Genomic DNA, 19,842 nt, shown 5'->3' with positions numbered 1-19,842 from the left:
AGCTTCATTCTTTCAATTGTAGGTGTGGATTTTCTTTTGATTTTCTATTAAATGAAGATAGGAAATGTCAACAAATTGCCCTCTTAGATTTTGACATCTCTACAGAGTCTGTGTTTATTTTTTAAGAGAAGACCCATTTCACAGAGCATGCATTAAAGAGCTGTAAATTTCAAAGAAGCTTGCTATGGGATAGATCATTATGACCATCTCAGAGCTGGATGGGATGGATGTGGATTTAGCACGTTTTGTGGGTTCGGCATGCCAGGATCTTGGTGTACATGTCAACTTTATGTGAATCCCTGTGCAGGCACTGGGATAGGATATAAAATTCAGAATGATGCCTATCTTCATCGCTGGATGTCAGGGATGGGAGTCCTGACCAGTAAATACGAGCCTTGTACATCTTCCACCTGACTGGAAAAATAATCTGGACACCCAAAAGATAATGGCATCTTATGCATTTTATTAGTTAGCTTATTTTGTCCCTTCTAATTATCTAATTGTGATCTGGGGAAGACATACAAATATAAAACTCTCTAGATATGGATTTTGGAGCCAGCCTATGAGAAAACTATTAAGAATCTAAAAAGTAGAAACATAACTCAAGTTGTTTTAACTTTCTCTTTCCTTCCTTCCCACTCTCTTCCTTTGATTTGAGGAGAACAGAGAAAGAAGACAAGTGGAATTTGAATAGCAGATGTCCTGGGTTACTTTGAAGAAAATGCTGATCTTGGAAATTCTGTCTTACTTTTGAAAATACTTCAACCACCTGTGCCAGGAAGAGGCAAGCTTTTGGTGGAATTGTATGCAATGCAGGGAAGGCTGCACATGTCAAAAATTGCAGTGAAATTCTGATTCCTTTACAGTAGAATTTATCACTATGAATGACTAGGCTCCTGCTTTATGTAGTAGGAGTCTAGAATATAGAAGTCATGAATCTTTTTCTTACAAAATGAGATATTTCCAAACTCCTTACGCATTACAGAGGTCACTCTTTTATTCATGAAGAAAGCAAGAAAACCCTCTGCAGGACGCTCACCTGGCTGAATTGCCTCTCTATGAATCCTTGTAGTTTGTCTGAATTTTTCTCATTGTCTATGGCACTTGTAGGATAGCATCTCAGACTTCTTTCAAACTCAGCAGCTCTTTGACTAGATGATACAGAGGTCTATTCCAGGAGTACAGTAACATGAGTGTCCACTTACTAAGGTCTTCATTCTAAGCAACCATAAGAAACAATCTCATTAAAATAATCACAATTCACTGGTTTTGGTAACATGTGATCTTTGCTCAGAGCAGCTGACCTAAAAAACTTTTGGTTATTCCTATGTGTATGCAGAGATTTTTGAAGGTAGTAAAAGTTGCAAAAGTATAAAATGTAAGCTATTAGTTCACACTTGGCTGAATTTTTAAACATCTAGGTTATTTTAGGAACTGATTCCTCTGATGTGTTCTAATTTATAACATAAAGAATTTTCCTTTTTCCTCTGAAATTCTACCACCACTCAGTGAGTTCTTTTGTGTTTGTATATTTCCGTGAGAGAATCTAAGTATTTATGCAAGTGAGTATGTGCTGCAGTGCCTGACCCAGGAAAGAGGGATTCCACCTGTGCCCACATCATTGTCACCCAGTGATTCATTCGTATTAATGAATCAGATGAGTCTTTCATATTGATTTTTGATCGATAATTGTTGTATGATATTAGAACAAAGAAACAATGAGGAAGACATGACATTCCTAAACAGGCTTCTCTCCTCAGCTGATCCCAACACCAGCCCCCTGCTGAAATCAGAACAGTCTGTTTTGTTGACATGTGTCCGGGCAGAAAATGGCACAGCATTGTCTTTAGTAACAGCATCAGTGGGATTCACAGTGGAGGGTCCCCCCTAGTTCACTACTACCAGCAGAATTGAGCCTGAAAATCCCAGGGGCTGAAGATCTCTAGTTAATATGCTTGATTTCTTTACAGCCATGAACTGTTTTACTGGTAAAGAACAGAGAACTGAATAGGATTAAATATAGTAATGCACATAAAGTGCTTATAAAATGTATGTCCATGTAGTAACTCTCAATAAACTTTAAATTTAACCTTATTGAAAAATCCCTCCTCCTCCTCCACTTTGACATTTTTCCTTTACTTGATCATCCTCTTTATTAGTGAGCTTAACAGAGGAAAAGAATTTTGGTATCATTAAGAAAGTTGTAGAGAGAGAAGATAGTATTTTAAGGGGGGATGCATGTGAAAATATATTAAATAATGTTAGGATGAAGGATAATGCAGGAAATCAGAAAGGAAAGATTATAACAGTGAAAATTTGGAGCTGCCATAAATGATTGAGGCTTGACATGTAAACTGTGTTGTCCTCAGAACAGAGGCGATTGTTGTGGCCATGAGAAGCAAGGCAATGTTTATAGGCCATTTGGGGGAGACTTACAAATTAAGAATAAAAGGTGACAGAAGAGTCATTGAGAATGACGAGTGAAGGAGGTGTCAGAGAAGTAGAAGCAGAATCAGGAGAGCCTTGAAAGGAAGACGCGATGGCTCAGATGGTGCCATATAGGACCCCACGTAGCAGTCACTAGTAACATGGAGTACTCAAAACTGGGTGTGTTTCTTACATTTCATGAATTTTGCAATCTTATATTTTATACATGAAAATTCCCATTCATTTCCTGTTTTCATACAGTATAATAGCTGTAATCCTGTGTCTCATGCATTGTTTGAACTAAACATGTCTGCATGGACAATTTATAGATCTGTTATTTATGTTGCTTCTACATATCTTTAGTCATCCCTTGTTTCTGCTTATGCTTCATTAATTGCATAATGTAATTTATCTTCAGTTGCTTACAATTCCTTCAGCTTTTTCTGTATGTACACTTACCATTACCTCTGATAATCTGAAGCCTGGTAAGCTACATACTGTCTCATTTGATCTGGTAAAAAAAAACCCAGGTGAAAGACTCATGTTCATCTGTTGGGCTTTTTCTCTTTCTTCAGGAGTATGAAGGGAATTGGTGTGGCAGCTCTTGGTGGCATTGATATCGTACTGTTTGCCCTGGGCATATTTTTCATCCTGAAAGTGATCATGCAATTAGTTAGTATTGTTGGGCATTCAGTAGATGAACCCATTAACAGAACACTAACATGCGTGATAGATGTGTAATTTTTTTAATAGGGGGGCATCACAAAATTTGAAAGTCATTCCTTTCCTACTTTTTCTATACATTGTCTCTATACATATGATTTACATAAAACTTTTCTAAGTTTAAACTTTCCCCTTCTCTGTTTTATCATTATCTTTTTTTTTCTTAGTATTTGAACCAACTATAGTACATAAGTACCAATAATTGGTGCCCCCCAGGTGACGGTAGTGGGAAAGAACATTCCTGCCAATGCAGGAGATATAAGAAGACTCAGGTTTGATCCCTAGGTGAAGTGCATTCCTTGCAAGAGGGCACAGCAGCATACTCCAGTATTCTTGCCTGGCCAATCCTATGGACAGAGGAGCCTGTTGGGCTACAGTCAGTTGGGCCGCAAAGAGTTGGACACAACTGAAGTGGCTTAGAATGCATGCATGCACCTATATTTTACCATTTAACCTCTTGTTTACTGTGTGTTAGAACCAATATATTCCCTTATACGGTGTTATACAGTTATGACTCTGACTTATCTCTGAATCCGCACACCAAAAGCTTAGTGTTCATTCCAGGTGCAGAATACAATCTTTTTTATGCTGACAAAATAGTACGTCAGAAAAACATGGCATAAAGTAACAGGAAATACTAAGCAATGGACTAAGAATAATAAGAGTAGAAAAATCTAGCTAACATATTGATAGAGAAAAAGTAATCTTTAGTGAAAGTTATGAACATTTCAAGAGATTACTTGGAAGAGTTGGAAAAAAAATGGACAGTCAAAAATGGAGGATGAAGCAAAAAGTAGTGAGAAAAAAGGACTACATGAACTTAGTAGAAACCTTTAGCACCGCTTTTTATTAGCTGTCTGCTCTACTGTGTGCTCCTTGATTGACTAAAAGAATTAACACACAACTTTCAAATACCTTCCTCAGAAAGAGAATAATTGTTTCCAATTGTAAACTCTCCTTCTACTGTAGCTCTAAAGCTATTCACTGTAAATCTTAAAACAATAATTTGTAGCATTAAAAAAAACTACCAGTATTCGTTTTTGTGACCGGGATTCAGCTTTGTTTAACATGCTCCATCCACCCAGTTCACTGCAGAGCAGTTCTCATTTATTGGCTATTTACTCTGAGCCTGGATAAGAAAGCCCAGAGAGACACTGAAGGACCAGAAAATCAACACGCTTCCTTTTCCCCAGTCCCACCTGAAAGTGCTTTGTGTCAGGTAGTACTGTGGGCTGAATCTGTGTTCTTCAAATTCATGTGTTAGAGCCCTAAATACCAAAGTACTGTGTTTTGAAAAAGGTTCTGACTTTTTGGGATCCATGGACTGTAGCCCACCAGACTCCTCTGTCCATGGGAGTTCTCAGGCAAGAATACTGGAGTGGCTTGCCGTTCCCTTCTCCAGGGAATCTTCCAGACCCAGGGATAGAACCCAAGTCTCTCACATTGCAGACAGATTCATTACCATCTGAGCCACCAGAGAAGTCCATTAATGTTAACTGAGCTCTTAGGGTGGAACACTGATCCAATAGGTTTAGTGTCTTCATGAAGCGAAACACCAGAGAGTTTTCTCTGTGTCTCTGTGACTTTTCCTCTCTCTCTCTTCCCCACCCACCACTCTGTGTGAGGACTAACGGAGAAGCCAGCCTGGGAGGAAAGAGTTCTTATCAGAACCTCACCTTGCTGGCACCCTTATCTGGTACTTCTAGCCCCTAGAACTGTGAGGAAATAAATTTCTGTTGTTTATTTCACTGAGTTTATTGCATTATTTTATGGCATTCCTAGCTGACAAATACAAAATCATTTATTTTGGAAATTTAAAAAAGAAAATGAATAAAAGGAAATTGAAAAAGTTATTGCACTTCTTATGAATCTTTGAGATTTCACAAAACCGATCCTTTCTTCTATTTCCACATCTTATCAGCAGACAGCTTCTTTGACATAAAGACTGTGTTATTTGAAGTTTGCCTGATGCAGCCTTCTTGTTTAAAGGACAGTATAGCCCAGTCACTTATGCCAGGTTCCATCTCAGAGCCTGGCGGGCTACAGTCCATGGGGTTGCAAGAGTCGGACACGACTTAGCATCTAAACCACCACCACCACAGTACTTAAAACTCATTGAGCATTATGGTGGAAAGGTTATGGATATCATGGGACAGCCTGGCGGTATCAATAAACATCTGTAAGTGTTTTCAGGGGGAAGTCAAACACGTCATGATTGCAGGATGGGCATAAGTTGCCTTGGCACAAGAGCAGATTAGACATGACCAGCAGATGGAGCAAGCAGGACCCTGCTTAAATAAAAACATGAGCCATTCTGAAATGATATAGTCACCTTAGTTTATCAAACCCCTCCTGTGGAGGGAAACCTTCTCCTTCCCTGTTGCTCTGAGCAAGAGTTGGTGCTGCAGTACCTGGGGTGGGGAAGAAGGAGTCCCTTCTGTGTAAATTTACATGGATGATGATATTTGCACAGATAGAGAGTTGGAGAATAGGTTACTCCCTGCATTTTTGTATTGCTCCCAGAAGTACTTCTGTGCTCTCCAAACATTGGAACTTAATTCTGAGCCAGAGTTTTTAGGCCATTTTTTTTAAGACAGTTTAGTGTTGGGACTCTGCAGACTCTGAGCAGTGAGGCCCTCTAGAAGTGTGTAATTTTTTCACTCTACATTGACTAATGCCTGCATTTTAGACACTGAAATGACAAGAAAAGTCCAGTTGATCTGTGTGGTTTACCATCATGCTGGGATAAGAGTAAACACATAACTGACTGATTGCTACTACAGAGTACAGAGAGAATATTAAGAGAATAAGGATATTGTACCTTGGATCTGCTCACTCACCTTAAAACCCCATGCATGTCTTTGATACTTTCCCAAAAGCTTTAAAACATCTTAAAATTTGTGTTTCACAGTAACCCTGTGAGATAGCCTTAATCTTCACTATGATCATCAAGTTATGTTAATGAAGATGCAATGACTTAGAGAGGGCAAGTAATTTTCCCCAGGTCCCATTATTAGCATATGCAGGTCACTGGGCACCAGTACACTCATCTGTTCACTTCCTGATGTCACATCACACATGCCTGTGGCCCTCGATCTGCATGTGTGTAACCAGGACCACATCAGGAGCTGTGATGATTCTGCTTAAAGAGAAAAATATTTTGTCTTTGACTGCAAAACAGCAGTGACCCTAGAACATTGGTTTTATCCACTTGTTCTGCTCTGTGTATAAAATACGCACTGTTACAGTCTTTGACAATTATCAGTGTGGGGGCCTGGTTCTCCTGGCTAGCCTTTCTTCTAGGCACCTTGACAGCTCTTCTACTTTTATGCATCTTTAATCTTCTCATTACATTTGTTTTTTTGAGAAAACAGAAAATAAATCTCCAAATGGTAATACAAGACTATTACCTGGTCAGCACCCAAGACAATGTCATTGGCTCTGTGAATAAGGCCTGCCCTTTCCTGACTTTTGACTATTTAGGGACAAAATTTATCAGTCTGGTTGGGAGTACATCCTGACAACCCATGGGGCTTAGTTTTTGAACCGGCTTCAAACATCTCCTCTTTGACAGTAGAACTAGACCTTCATGCTTCCACGATGTATTGTAATATTTCAGAAATTATTCCTGGCCCTACCTTTGGCCAACAGAAGCATAAAATCATAGGCTCTTGCAAGCATGATTTTAATATTACTTTTCCTTTCTGACCTTTTTAAGTAAGCAGAATTTAAGACTAAAGTGAGCAAGAATTGAGTTTGGACAAGATAACTGATAAAATAAAGATTTTATCATCCTGAATGAGATTTGAACATGATTCTTTTTTCAATTTACCAGAAGAGTGATAATTTAATTAAGGATAAGATATCAGCATTTACTAGGTTTTCTCTGCTCTTAGTTAGTTTAAAGGGGCATGGTATCTAATAATAAACTGGTCATTTAAAATTGGGTGATGAAAATAAAAGAAGTGGTTCTCAAAAAGGAGACATATAAGTTGGAGGAATTTGGGGCTACCTATCTTATCAACTAAAGAGCTTATTGTGACAGGTAAGGAGAATAATACCTTGTATAACATAGACGTATTTGTATGCACATATTTCTGTGCATGTATACATGTGTTATATGCTTAATTTCTTCATGGAACTTTGAACCTCATAAAATTTGATTTTATAAGAGGCAGAAAATGTAGCAGAATACCCTAATTCCTAATGTAATTGATCATTTATTGGTAGATGACTAACTATATGATTTTTTTTCTGTTAAAATGTTAGATCTGTGTTTGCTTTGGTAGCACATATATTACATAACTGGAATAATACTGAGAAGATTAGCATAGCTCCTGCCCAAGGATGAAACACAAATTTGTGAAGCCTTCCATATTTTTCTGTTACAATTTTGAGGGGTGGGACAGGAAGCAAGGTGGAAAGGAGGTTGAAATTCGAGGGGACATAGGTATACCTGTGGCTGATTCATGCTGATGTTTGGCCAAAAGCAGTACAGTATTGTAAAGCAATTCCCCTTCAGTTAAACATCTATAAATTTAATTATTAAAACTGTTACTGGGGATCATATAACAGGTTCAGATATCCACTGTATGATTAAAGAGGATCTGACTGGAAACTGATAATTGATGGCATCAATTATCATTGGTTAGTAATTCATTAACTTTATAGTTGAATGAGAAAAGTAAACTGACATACACTATTGTCTGTGATTCAGTGTCATAGCAAGCTATAATCCTTGTCTGCATTCACTTTTAGGTGGTATAGTGCCCAAACTTTGAAACTGAGGCTGTTCCCAGAAGCGCACAGTTGTGAGTCCTGCCCAGGGTTTTTGTTCCTGATGCTGGAGGCTTCTGTTCGCTGGTCACTAAGGCCAAAATTTTCTCTGCTGAGCATTCTCTGGGTCTATCACGTGCACAAGTCTTTATATTTTGGTTTTTAATTTGATTCTCTTTTTCTTTTGATCAGACTACTAAGTCTCTTTGCGATTTATTTTTCAGACTGTTTTGTGCTTCAATTTTTCTGATGCTCATTAGTGTATTTGCTTCCATGTCTACCTCTCTGAGTAGTTTTCAACATCTACATAAAACCTACCCTATTCTCTTACTGTCTGGATTTTGGTGTTTAGCATCAGCATATTTTTATAAACTTCATTTTCCTTCTGTTGCAATTTCTTGTATACAGCTTAAGCTGGTTGGCCCACATCTGGCTTCTTCGCATTCTCTCCAAAAATTAGAGAACTCTGCTTTCTTTCTAGGCAGCACTGCCACTTGTTTTGATACCATTGCTAATTTTCTGTGATTTCACTTCCTGCCTAATAAGCTCTGTCTTTCTCAATCTACTGTAACTGGAGTACTATGTGCCTCTATGTTGGTATTACTATTTTAAATAAATACCAACCTAGTATAGCAGAGAATTAAAGGGAATAAAATTACAGTAGTATTAGTAATAATACATTCCCCCAAATTATAATTAAGTAATGCTCCCAGTTTTAAATGACTTTCTATCCATGTATTGTTGAGGTCCCTACTCATTTTTCCTTACTAGGTGTTTCAATTTTGAAACAGAATGTAGAAAACAATGGAGTGGAAAATTCTGAAAATCACCTTGGATTTTAGATGCTTCAAGATTAAGTATGTAATTGTTAGTTTTTTATACTTAGTAGGGCTATTCTTAGCACATACATCTCAGTGTACGGTGATTGCTAGTGAGTGAAGGATGTATACTGTGAACTGCAGTCACCGAACAGGTGATTGGAGATAAAGAAAGCAATGCCAGGAAGACACAGGCTTCCGCTGTGGAAGGGAAAACTTACAGTGTCTGTCACCTACAGTCTACTCTTCAGATTTTTCCAAAACACTTACTCTTCCTTTGCTCATTTAATAATTTGGGTTGTTTGATTTCTTTTCCTATGAGTTGCATGAGTCTCTTATATATATGTGGATATGAAGTCCTTATCAAATATGTGATTTGCAAATATTTTTTTTTAATTCCATAGGTTGCCATTTCATTTTACTGATGGCTTCTTTTACTATGCAGAAGGTTTTGAGTTTGATGTGGTCTCACTAGTTTATTTTTGCAGTTCTTGCCTTGTCTTTTGATGACTGAGTTGTTTGAGCAGCTTGTATTTTAGAAAGCAATCCTTTTTTAGTTGTTTTTTTGCTATTATCTTCTCCCATTCTTACCAAAAGACACAGACTGGCTTAATGGATACAAAAACAAAACCACTATATATGCTGTCTACAAGAGACCCACTTCAGTCCTTGAGACACATACAGACTGAAAGTGAGAGGATGGAAAAAGATATTCCATGCAAATGGAAAAAGAAAGAAAGCCGGATTGGCAATTCTCATATCAGAAAAAATAGACCTTAAAATAAAAACTGTTATAAGAGATAAAGAAGGACACTAACAAAGGGTCAAGGAATCAGTCCAAGAAAAAGACATAACAATTTTCAATATCCATGTACCCAACATAAGAACACCTCAATACATAAGGTAAACACTAACTGACATAAAAGGGGAAATTGACCGTAACACAATAATAGTAGGCATGTTGACACCACATCTACACCAATGGACAGGTCAACAGAACAGAAAATTAATAAGGAAACATAAGCCTAAAAGGAAATATTAGAGCAAACAGACCTAACTGATATCTTCAGCACACTCCATCCAAACGCAGAAGAATACACTTTCTTCTCAAGTGCACATGGAACATTTTCCTCATCTTGGGTCACAAATCAAACCTCAGTAAATTTAAGGAAATTGAAATTATATCAAGCATTTTCTCTGACCTCAACACTATGAGACTAAATATCGATCATAAGAAAAAGACAACAACTGTAAAGAACACAAACACATGGAGATTAAGCAACACATTTCTAAATAATGAGCAGTTTACTGAAGAAATAAGGGAAATCAAAGCATATCTAGAAACAAAGAACAATGAAAACACGATGATTTAAAACCTAGAGGATGCAACACAAGCAGTTCTAAGAAGGAAGTTTATAGAAATACAAATCCTACCTCAAGAAACACATTGAATAGACAACCTAACTTTATGTATCTTTTAACTCTTTTTAAATTTCTCTTATCAATTTCTTTAAGTTTTTGCATAAAACCTTTCAACACCTTGCTTAAGTTTATTTCTAAGTGTTTTATCTTTTTGTGATGCAATGGTAAATGGGATTGTTTTCTTTATTCCACTTTCTGATGGTTTGTTGTTGATATATAGGTCAGCAACTGAGTTTCGTATATTGGAATATAGTAAACATAATGTATGCTCCATCTTTAAAGAATAGACATTTTCCCACAAATAAGACATCTAGATGATCAAGAGGTATATGACAAGATGCTCAGCATCACTAATAAGCAAAGGAAATGCAGATCAAAAGCACAACAGGTATCACCTCATACCTTTTTGAAAGGCTAGTACCAAAAGGTAAGAAATGACAAATGTTATTGAGGCTGAGGAGAAAAAGGAGTGCTTATGCACTGTTGGCAGGGATGTATACTGGAGCAACTCCCATGGAAACTTATTGTGGAGGTTCCTCAAGAAATTTAAGAGAACTCTTATGTGATCCATTATCCCACTTCTGGATATATAGTCAAAGGAAATGAAATCATTGTCTCAAAGAGAGATCTGTATTCCCATGTTTACTGAAGCATTATTCACAGTAGCCTTGGTATAGGAACAACCTGAGTATCTTTCAACAGGAGAATGGATTAAAACAATGTGATGTGACATATATAGGTAAATATTATTTATCCATTAGAAAAAGAAAGAAATCCTTCTATTTGTGGCAACATGGATGAAACTGAAGGGCATCACCCCAAGTGAACTAAGTCAGAGAAAGGCAAATATCACATGATCTCAATTACAAGGAATCTCAGTAGAAAAAAAAAAGATGGAAGTTGGAGTAGAAAAAATGATTGCCAAAGACTGGAGGGTAGGACAAATAAGGAGAGATTTTTAAAGGTTGCATATTTTCATGTATAAGAAATTAATAAAGTCTGAGGATCTAAGCTTGAGCTTCATGATCTAATCATGAGGTCTAATCATGAGATTGAACAAGCTCTGGTAGTTGGTTATAGACAGCAAAGCCTGTGTTGCCACAGTCCCTGGGGTCACAAAGAGTCGGACACCATTGAATAACTGACTGAACTGAAGAGAGTGGAACTTACCTGTGTTCTCCTCAAAATGCAAAAGTTAAACATGTGTGGTGATGACAGTGTTACTTAATAGAAAGGGAAACTCGTTTCTAATCCATGCACAAATGGGAGTGGACAAGATGAGGAGGGGTAGGTGGAAGTGGGGTACACGTCTCTCCAACGATGCATCAAGAACGTCTAAAGACGCAGCAGTTCTCACAGAAGACCGGGTGAATCCTGGCAGGACTCCCTGACTACTGAAGGAATATCCGGATTCATACAGAACTCAGTAGGACAAAGGAAAGAAGGGACAAGGAGGAAGGGGAAAGAAGGAGCAGAGCAAGTGGGACCAGCCTGCACCTGGGGATGAGGGAGCTGAAGCACAGGGGAGAGATCCCCGCGTCCATGGCCATCCACTGGGATGAGGGAGGCATTTAAAGCAGTTGGGGAGTGAACTCACTAATGTGACAGTCTGAACGGAGTGAGAACCACATAGACACGCCATGCTGCAGCCTCTCATACCTCGGATAGGGTTGTAAGTCCACTGGTGTCCATGGAAGCTGGGAGCTGGAGCCATGGGGATTGTGGAATGATCCCAAGGAGAGGACTCCTGTTGACCGTGGGGAGTCAGCCGGATGGAATGGGGTGGAGGAAATCTGCTGCATGGAATGCTTCTTAAGGAAAGCCATGAGGCCATAAAAGAGGGTTCAACTGCCTGTGGAGTAGAGCTATCTCTTTCTTCATGCTGGTACCTGTAGGGTGAGCAATAGAGAAAGACTTTAGGGAGGGTGGTCCTTGAGTGCCTGATGCACTAAGCAATGGAGATTTTTGAATGTCTATATACCCTACCCTACCCTATTCTCTGTCTAAATTTTGGTTTTAGCATAGTAATGTTCTTATGAATTTAAATTTCTTCTGGTAGAGCTTCTTGTTTACAAATTAAGCCAATTCATCACATCTGGCTCATTATAGGTGTTTCAAGAAACTTTGAGAACCTTCCTTCTTTCCTCAAGGCCATACTGCCCTTAACTATCATTGCTGACTTCCCATACTTTCACTATTTGCCTAATATATTCTATGTTTTTCTCTATTCACTATAACTTTAATAGTATGTGTCCCTGTGTTGCTATTAATATTTATAATAAATTATTTATGGATGCAATAGAGAATCAAAAGGACTACAGTTAAAACAGTAGTAATAAATTACCTCCAAATTATAATCCATTAATGCTCCCATTTAAAACTGATTTTCTATCTATATATATATTATTGAGGTCTCTTAACTCATTTTCCTTACTAGGTGGCTCAATTTAGAAATGAAACATAGAAAACAATGGAGTGGTAAACTCTGGAAATTACCTTCCTTTTGATATTCCTCGTTAGTAAGTATGCAAACGTTAGTCCCCCCCCACCACCAGTGGGGCTGTTCTTAGTACACATTATAGCTCACTGTGGGGTGATTGCTATTGACTGGAGAACATACACTGTGAACTGTAATTGTCAAACAAGTGAGTGGAGATGAAGAAAGTAATGCCAGGAAGGCACAGGCTTTTGTTGTTCTAGAAGGAAAACTTTGCTGTGTCTCTCATCCACAGTATAATCTTTATTTATTTATTTTTAATTTTATTTTATTTTTAAACTTTACATAATTGTATTAGTTTTGATTTACTGAAACTCTTACTTTTCTTATACTCCATTAAAAATTTGGGTTTTTTTGCCCTTGAGTTGTATGTCTCATGTATTTTGGATATTAAGCCCTTATCAAATATATGTTTTGGAAATATCTTCTGTCAATCTGTGAATTGCCATTTGATTTTGCTGATGTTCCTTTCTTTGGAGTTTAATGTGGCTCCACTTGTTTGTTTTTGCAGTTGTTGCCTTTGCTTTTGGTGTGAAACCCAAAAGTCGTTGCAAATACTGATGGCAAGAAGATTACCTCAGTGTTTTCTAGGGGTTTAGTCACTTCAAGTTTTATGTTCAACTTTTTAATCCCTTTTTAGTTGATTTTTGTATGGTAAAAGACAGGCGTACAGTTTCATTTTTTCACAGGACTATCCAGTTTTCCCAGTGCCATTTTGTAAAGCTTGTCCTTCCCCACTGGATATTCTTGGCTCCTTTTTCATAAGCTAACGGACAATATACGGGTGTGTGTTTCTTTCTGGCTTCGCTGTTCTGCTCTGTTGATCTATGTGTCTGTGTTTGTGCCAGAAGCAAATCATTCTGTTTTGATTACTATAGCTTTCTAATACAATTTGAAATCAGCAACCATAGTCTTGTATTTTGTTCTTCTTTCTCAAGATCACTTTGACACTTTGGTATTTTGTGATTTAATACAGCAGAATAGACCAAGAAGAAATGGAAAAAGTACACAGAAGAAATATACAAAAAATAACTTAATGACCCAGATAATCACAATGGTGTAGTTTCTCACTCAGAGCCAGACATTCTAGAATGTAAAGTCAAGTGAGTCTTAAGAAGCACTGCTGCCATAAAGCTATTGGAGGTGATGGAATTCCAGCAGAGCTATTTAAAACCCTAAAAGGTGATGCTATTAAAGTGTCCCATTCAATGTGTCAGAAAATTTGGAAAAGCCAGCAGTGGCCAGAGGACAGGAAGAGTTCAATCCTTGTCCCAATTCCCAAGAAGGGCAGTACTAAAGAATGTTCAAGCCACTGAACAGGTGCAATCATCTCCAGTGCTAGTAAGGTTATGCTCAAAATCCTCCAGGCTAGGCTTCAGCATTATGTGAACCTAGAACTTCCAGATGTTCAAGCTGGGTTTAGAAAAGGCAGAAGAACCAGAGATTAAATTGCCAACATTTGCTGGAACATAGAGAAAGCAAGGGAATTCCAGAAAAACATCTGCTTCATTGACCTCACCAGATTGTGTGGATCACAACAAAGTGGAAAATTCTTTAGGAGATGGGCATACCAGACCAACCTTACCTGTCTTATGAGAAACCTGTATGCTTTTAAAAAACCAGCAGTTAGAAGCAGACAAGGAACAATAAACTGATTCAAAATGAGTGAAGGAGTCCGACAAGGCTGAATATTGTCACCCTGCTGATTTAACTTATATGCAGTGCATGTCATGTGAAATGCTAGACTGGATGAGTCCTAAAAGCTGGAATCAAGATTGCTGGGATAAATATCAACAACCTCAGATATGTGGATGATACAATTCTAATTGCAGAAAGCGAAGAGGAACTAAAGAGCTTCTGATGAGGGTGAAAGAGGAGAGTGAAAAAGCTGGCTTAAAATTCAATATCAAAAAAGCTAAGATCATGGCATCTGGCCCCATCACTTACATGCAAATAGAAGGGGAAAAGGTGGAAGCAGTGACAGATTTCCTCTTTCTGGGCTCTAAAATCACTGTGGATGGTGACTGAAGCCACGAAATTAGAAGACGATTGCTTCTTGGCAGCAAAGTTCTGAAAAACCTAGACAGTGTGTTAAAAGCAAAAATATCACTTTGCTGACAGAGGTCTGTATAGTCAAGGCTATGCTCTTTCCAGTAGTCATGTGCACATGTAAGAGCTGGACAGACAATAAAGAAGGCAGAGTGCTGAAGAACTGATCTTTTCAAACTGTGGTGCTGTAGAAGACTCTTGAGAGTCCCTTGGGCACCAAGGAGATCAAAACCAGTCAACCTTAAAGGAAATCAACCCCAAATACCCTTCGGAAGGACTGATGCTGATGCTGAAGCTCCAATACATTGGCCACCTAATGTGAATGGCTGACTCATTGGAAAAGACCCTGATGCTGGGAAAGATTGAAGGAAGAAGAAAAAGAGGGTGATAGAGGATGAGATGGTTGGATGGCATCACCAATTCAAAGGGCATGAACTTGGGCAAATTCTAGGAGATGGTAAGGGACAGGGAAGTCTGGCGTGTTGCAGGCTGTGGAGTCACAAAGAGTCAGACATGACCTGGCAACTGAACAACAACAACAGTTTTATACAAGTTGTAGAATTTTTTTTTTCTGTTTTGTGAAAAATGCCTTGGAATTTTGAAAGAAACTGCAGTGAATATGTAGATAGCCTTGGGTAATATGGATTTATGAACAATATTATTTCTTCCAGTCAATAAATATGAAATATGTTTCCTTTACATAGATCTTTCAACACCCAGCTTTATTTATTTCTAAGTATTTTATTTTTTTGATGCAATTGTAAATGGGATTATTTGTATTTCTGTAATTTGTTTTGGTGTATGGATAGGTAACTGAGTTTTATATATTCAAATACAGTACGCAAAATTCATGTTATTTTTTTACAGAATAGACAATTTTCCCCCCAAATAAGACATACAGAATGCCCAGGAAGTATATGATAAGATGCTCAACATTACTATCAGGGAAGTGCAAATCAAAAGTACAACATACACCACCTTGTTCCTGTTTAAATGGCTTTTACCAAAAAGTAAGAAATAAGCGTGGTTGAGAATGTGTAGGAAATGGAGGTCTTATATATTATTTGTAGGAATCTATATTGGTGCAACTCCCATGGAATACCTTCTGGAAGTTTCTCATGAAATTTCATAAAGAACTGTTATATGGCCATTAATCCCACTTCTGGATATATATTTATTTCTGAATATATATTCAAAGGAAATGAAATAATCATCTCAAAGAGAAATCTGTACTCCCATGTTCATTGCCTCAATATTCACAGTAGCCTCGCTCACTCACTCTCTTAGTCACTTCAGTCATGTCCGACTCTGTGCAACCCCATAGACAGAAGCCCACCAGGCTCCCCCGTCCCTGGGATTCTCCAGGCAAGAACACTGGAGTGGGTTGCCATTTCCTTCTCCAATGCATGAACATGAAAAGTGAAAGGGAAGTCCCTCAGTCATGTCCGATTCTTAGCGACCCCATGGACTATAGCCTACCAGGCTCCTCCGTCCATGGGATTTTCCAGGCAAGAGTACTGGAGTGGGGTGCCATTGCCTTCTCCGTCACAGTAGCCAAGAAACAACCTATTATGGGAACAATCTAAGTATCTGTCAGGAGGTGAAGAGATTAAAACATGTGAATTTTATTTAGCCATTTAAAAAGAAAGAAATTCTTCCATTTGTGGCAGCATGGTTGAATTTGGAGAGCCTTATGCTAAGTAAAATAAGTTAGAGAAAGACAGATACTGTATGATCTCAACTGTAAGGAATCTGAAAAAAAAAAAAAAAAATTGGAAGTCAGAAACCGAGTAGGAGAGTGATTGCCAAAGCTTGGAGAGTGGAGGAAATAGGGACGGGTTTGTAAAAGGTTATACATTTTAACATGTGAAAATGTTAAGGTCTGAGGATCTAATGTATAGCATGATTATTATAAGTGATAAAATTGTGTTGTATAATTGATGCTAAGAGAGTGGAACTTACCTGTGTTCTCTTCAAAAAATAAAAGGTAAACAGGTCAGATGACAGCTAAGATACTTAAGTTAATAGAAAGGGCAAATCTTTTATAATACATATGTAAATGAAGGTCAGCATTATGGCAGAGGGGTAGGTGGAAATGGCAAGTATAGTGGAGTGGGTTGCCATTTCCTCCTCCAGAGGAGCTTCCTGACCTAGGGATTGAACCATCTCCTGTTACGCCTGCATTGCAGGCAGATTCTTTACCTGCTGAGCCATCAGGGAAGTTCTAACAAACCTACCATATGTCCTAGAAATTCCACTATTGGACATATACCCTGAGAAAACCATAATTCAAAAAGACACTTGTACCTCAAAATTCATTGCAACAGTGTTTACAATAGCCAGGACATGGAAGCAATCTAGATGTGCATTGAGAGAGAAATGGATAAAGAAATTGTGGTACATCTATATAAAGAAATTTTAATTAATGTTAAAAAGAAGTTAATTGGGTCACTTGAGCTGAGGTGGATGAACCTACAGCCTGTCATGTAGAGTGAAGTAAGTCAAAAAGAGAAAACCAAATATTGTATATTAATGCGTGCATATGGAATCTAGAAAAATGGCACTGGTTAACCTATTTTCAGGGCAGGAAGAGAGACAGAGAACATGCTTGTGGATACAATGGGGGAAGGAGAGGGCAAGTTGAATTGAGAGTAGCGTTGACACGTAGTACATTACCATATGTAAAATGTTAATAGATGCCAATGGGAAGTGGCTGTGACACAGGAAGCTTACCCAGTGCTCTGTGACAACCTGGAGAAGTGGGATGGGGTGCAGGTGGGGGATTCAAGAGGGAGGGGATATATGTATACTTACTGCTGATTCACATCATTGTACAGAAGAAACCAACACATTGTAAAGAAATTATACTCCAATTAAAAGTATTTGGCAAAACTAATACAATATTGTAAAGTTTAAAAATAAAATAAAATTTTAAAAAAGTAAAAAAAAAAAAATAAATGTTTACATAACAGCACACAGTATCTAGGAATTAATAAAATTTAAACCATTAACATCAAAAATAAATAAATAAAAGTAAATTTAAAAAATAATATATACATATATCAAATTATCATGTCCTTGGAAGGAAAGTTATGACCAACATAGATAGCACATTAAAAAGCAGAGACATTACTTTGCCAACAAAAGTCCATCTAGTCAAGGCTATGGTTTTCCCAGTGGTCATGTATGGATGTGAGAGTTGGACTGTGAAGAAAGCTGAGCGCCAAAGAAATGATGCTTTTGAACTGTGGTGTTGCAGAAGACTCTTGAGAGTCCTTTGGACTGCAAGGAGATGCAACCAGTCCATTTTAAAGGAGATCAGTCCTGGGTGTTCATTGGAACGACTGATGCTAAAGCTGAAACTCCAATACTTGGCCACCTCATGAGAAGATTTGACTCATTGGAAAAGACTCTGATGCTGGGAGGAATTGGGGGCAGGAGGAGAAGGGGACGACACAGAATGAGATGGATGGCATCACCGACTCAATGGGCATGAGTCTGAGTGAACTCCGGGAGTTGGTGATGGACAGGGAGGCCTGGTGTGCTGCAATTCATGGGGTCGCGAAGAGTTGGACATGACTGAGTGACTGAACTGAACTGATATTTTAAATATCTTATAGTTTTATTTGCCAATTCTGTCTCAAAAAATACTCTGCTTACTAGTCACTGTTTTTATTTATATATGTTGGCTTCTACATAGTATAAAGAAAAAAAAAGAACTACAGTATCTACTGCTGCTGCTGCTGCTAAGTCGCTCAGTCGTGTCCAACTCTTACCGCCCCCATAGACTGCAGCCCACCAGGCTCCTCCGTCCATGGGATTTTCCAGGCAAGAATACTGGAGTGGGGTGCCATTGCCTTCTCTGACAGTATCTACTAAGGCAAAATGGAGACTTTTGATGTTTAAATATCATTTAAGCAAAAGTATTAATAATTAAGTAGTTATCAGTGGATGAATAGCCCTTCAGCCTCTGGAATCACTTTTTTAAATTTAAATTTATTTATTTTAATTGGAGGATAATTATTTTACAATATTGTGTTGGTTTTGCCATACATCAACATGAATCTGCCACAGGTGAACACGTGTTCCCCATCCTGAACCCCCCCTCCCACCTCCCTCCCCGTACCATCTCTCTGGGTCATCCCAGTGCACCAGCCCCAAGTATCCTGTATCCTGCATCAAACCTGGACTGGCACTTCATTTCTTATATGTTATTATACATGTTTCAATGCTATTCTCCTAAATCATCCCACCCTCTCCCTCTCCCACAGAGTCCAAAAGTGAAATCACTTTGAACTGGACCCTGCTTCTCCTCTTTCTAATGCTTTAGTGGGTTCCTTATCTTTGAGGGAAATTTTAACAAGTCCGTTTCCATACAAATGTTATAACTGGGTGCTTAGTCCCCAGAGGTGACAAAGTCCCTTATATTTGAACCTGCTTGTGTGAAATAAAAGCCTCCCCTGTATCATTCATGTTTTGAAGGAGATCCAAGAGGCTGAGGGTAGCACTGAAGGGGGAGGTTCTGTTTCCCAAGCTGGATCCTCTTGTCAGGACTAGATTGGGGATGTGTGAAATTTTTCAGGCTGCTTGAGCAGCAGTGGCTGCCTTATGCTTGCATCCATATGCCCATCACACACACACACACACACACGCACACACACACACACAATAAATGACTGGCATGCAAAGGAAACTCAGGTTCCCATTTTCCAGTGACTGAAGATAAAAACTTTAGACTGATCTTGTTGCCCTAATTCTCTTTTTCAAAGTAAAATGTGAATGAAAAGAGTAAAAAATCCCACACTAAACCTTCAAATCAGAAGAGAATTTTAACATTCCTCCTTGATTTTCTTAAAAGAAAAATATTCAAAAAAATATAAATACATAGACATCAATATATTCATACTGATACACATAAAGGGTAGCTGAAGGATCTTCTAACAAAGAGGTCATTAACTTTGGTGTAGAAGGTCTGTGACAGTGTTATGATGACCAGTCATTGAAAGGTTAGACATTTTTCATGTGGCTGAAATATATTTTTTATTCTGGACACTTCAGATCATAAAGCCTTTGTGGGGCTACACACAAAAACTGAGAAACTTGCTGCATATTCTACCGGGTAGGATGTGG

General features: G+C 38.2%; 1 pseudogene; it reads right to left on the bottom strand.

Annotated features, from left to right (window-relative positions):
* Positions 1–235: 235 nt before the first annotated feature.
* On the bottom strand, positions 236–11,880 carry LOC104992630 (annotated as a pseudogene).
* Positions 11,881–19,842: the final 7,962 nt, after the last annotated feature.

This window comes from Bison bison, unplaced genomic scaffold, assembly GCF_000754665.1.
Source record: "Bison bison bison isolate TAMUID 2011002044 unplaced genomic scaffold, Bison_UMD1.0 scf7180017864220, whole genome shotgun sequence".
In the NCBI taxonomy this organism is placed as follows: Eukaryota; Metazoa; Chordata; class Mammalia; order Artiodactyla; family Bovidae; genus Bison; species Bison bison.
This window is presented reverse-complemented; position numbering and strand designations above follow the sequence as displayed.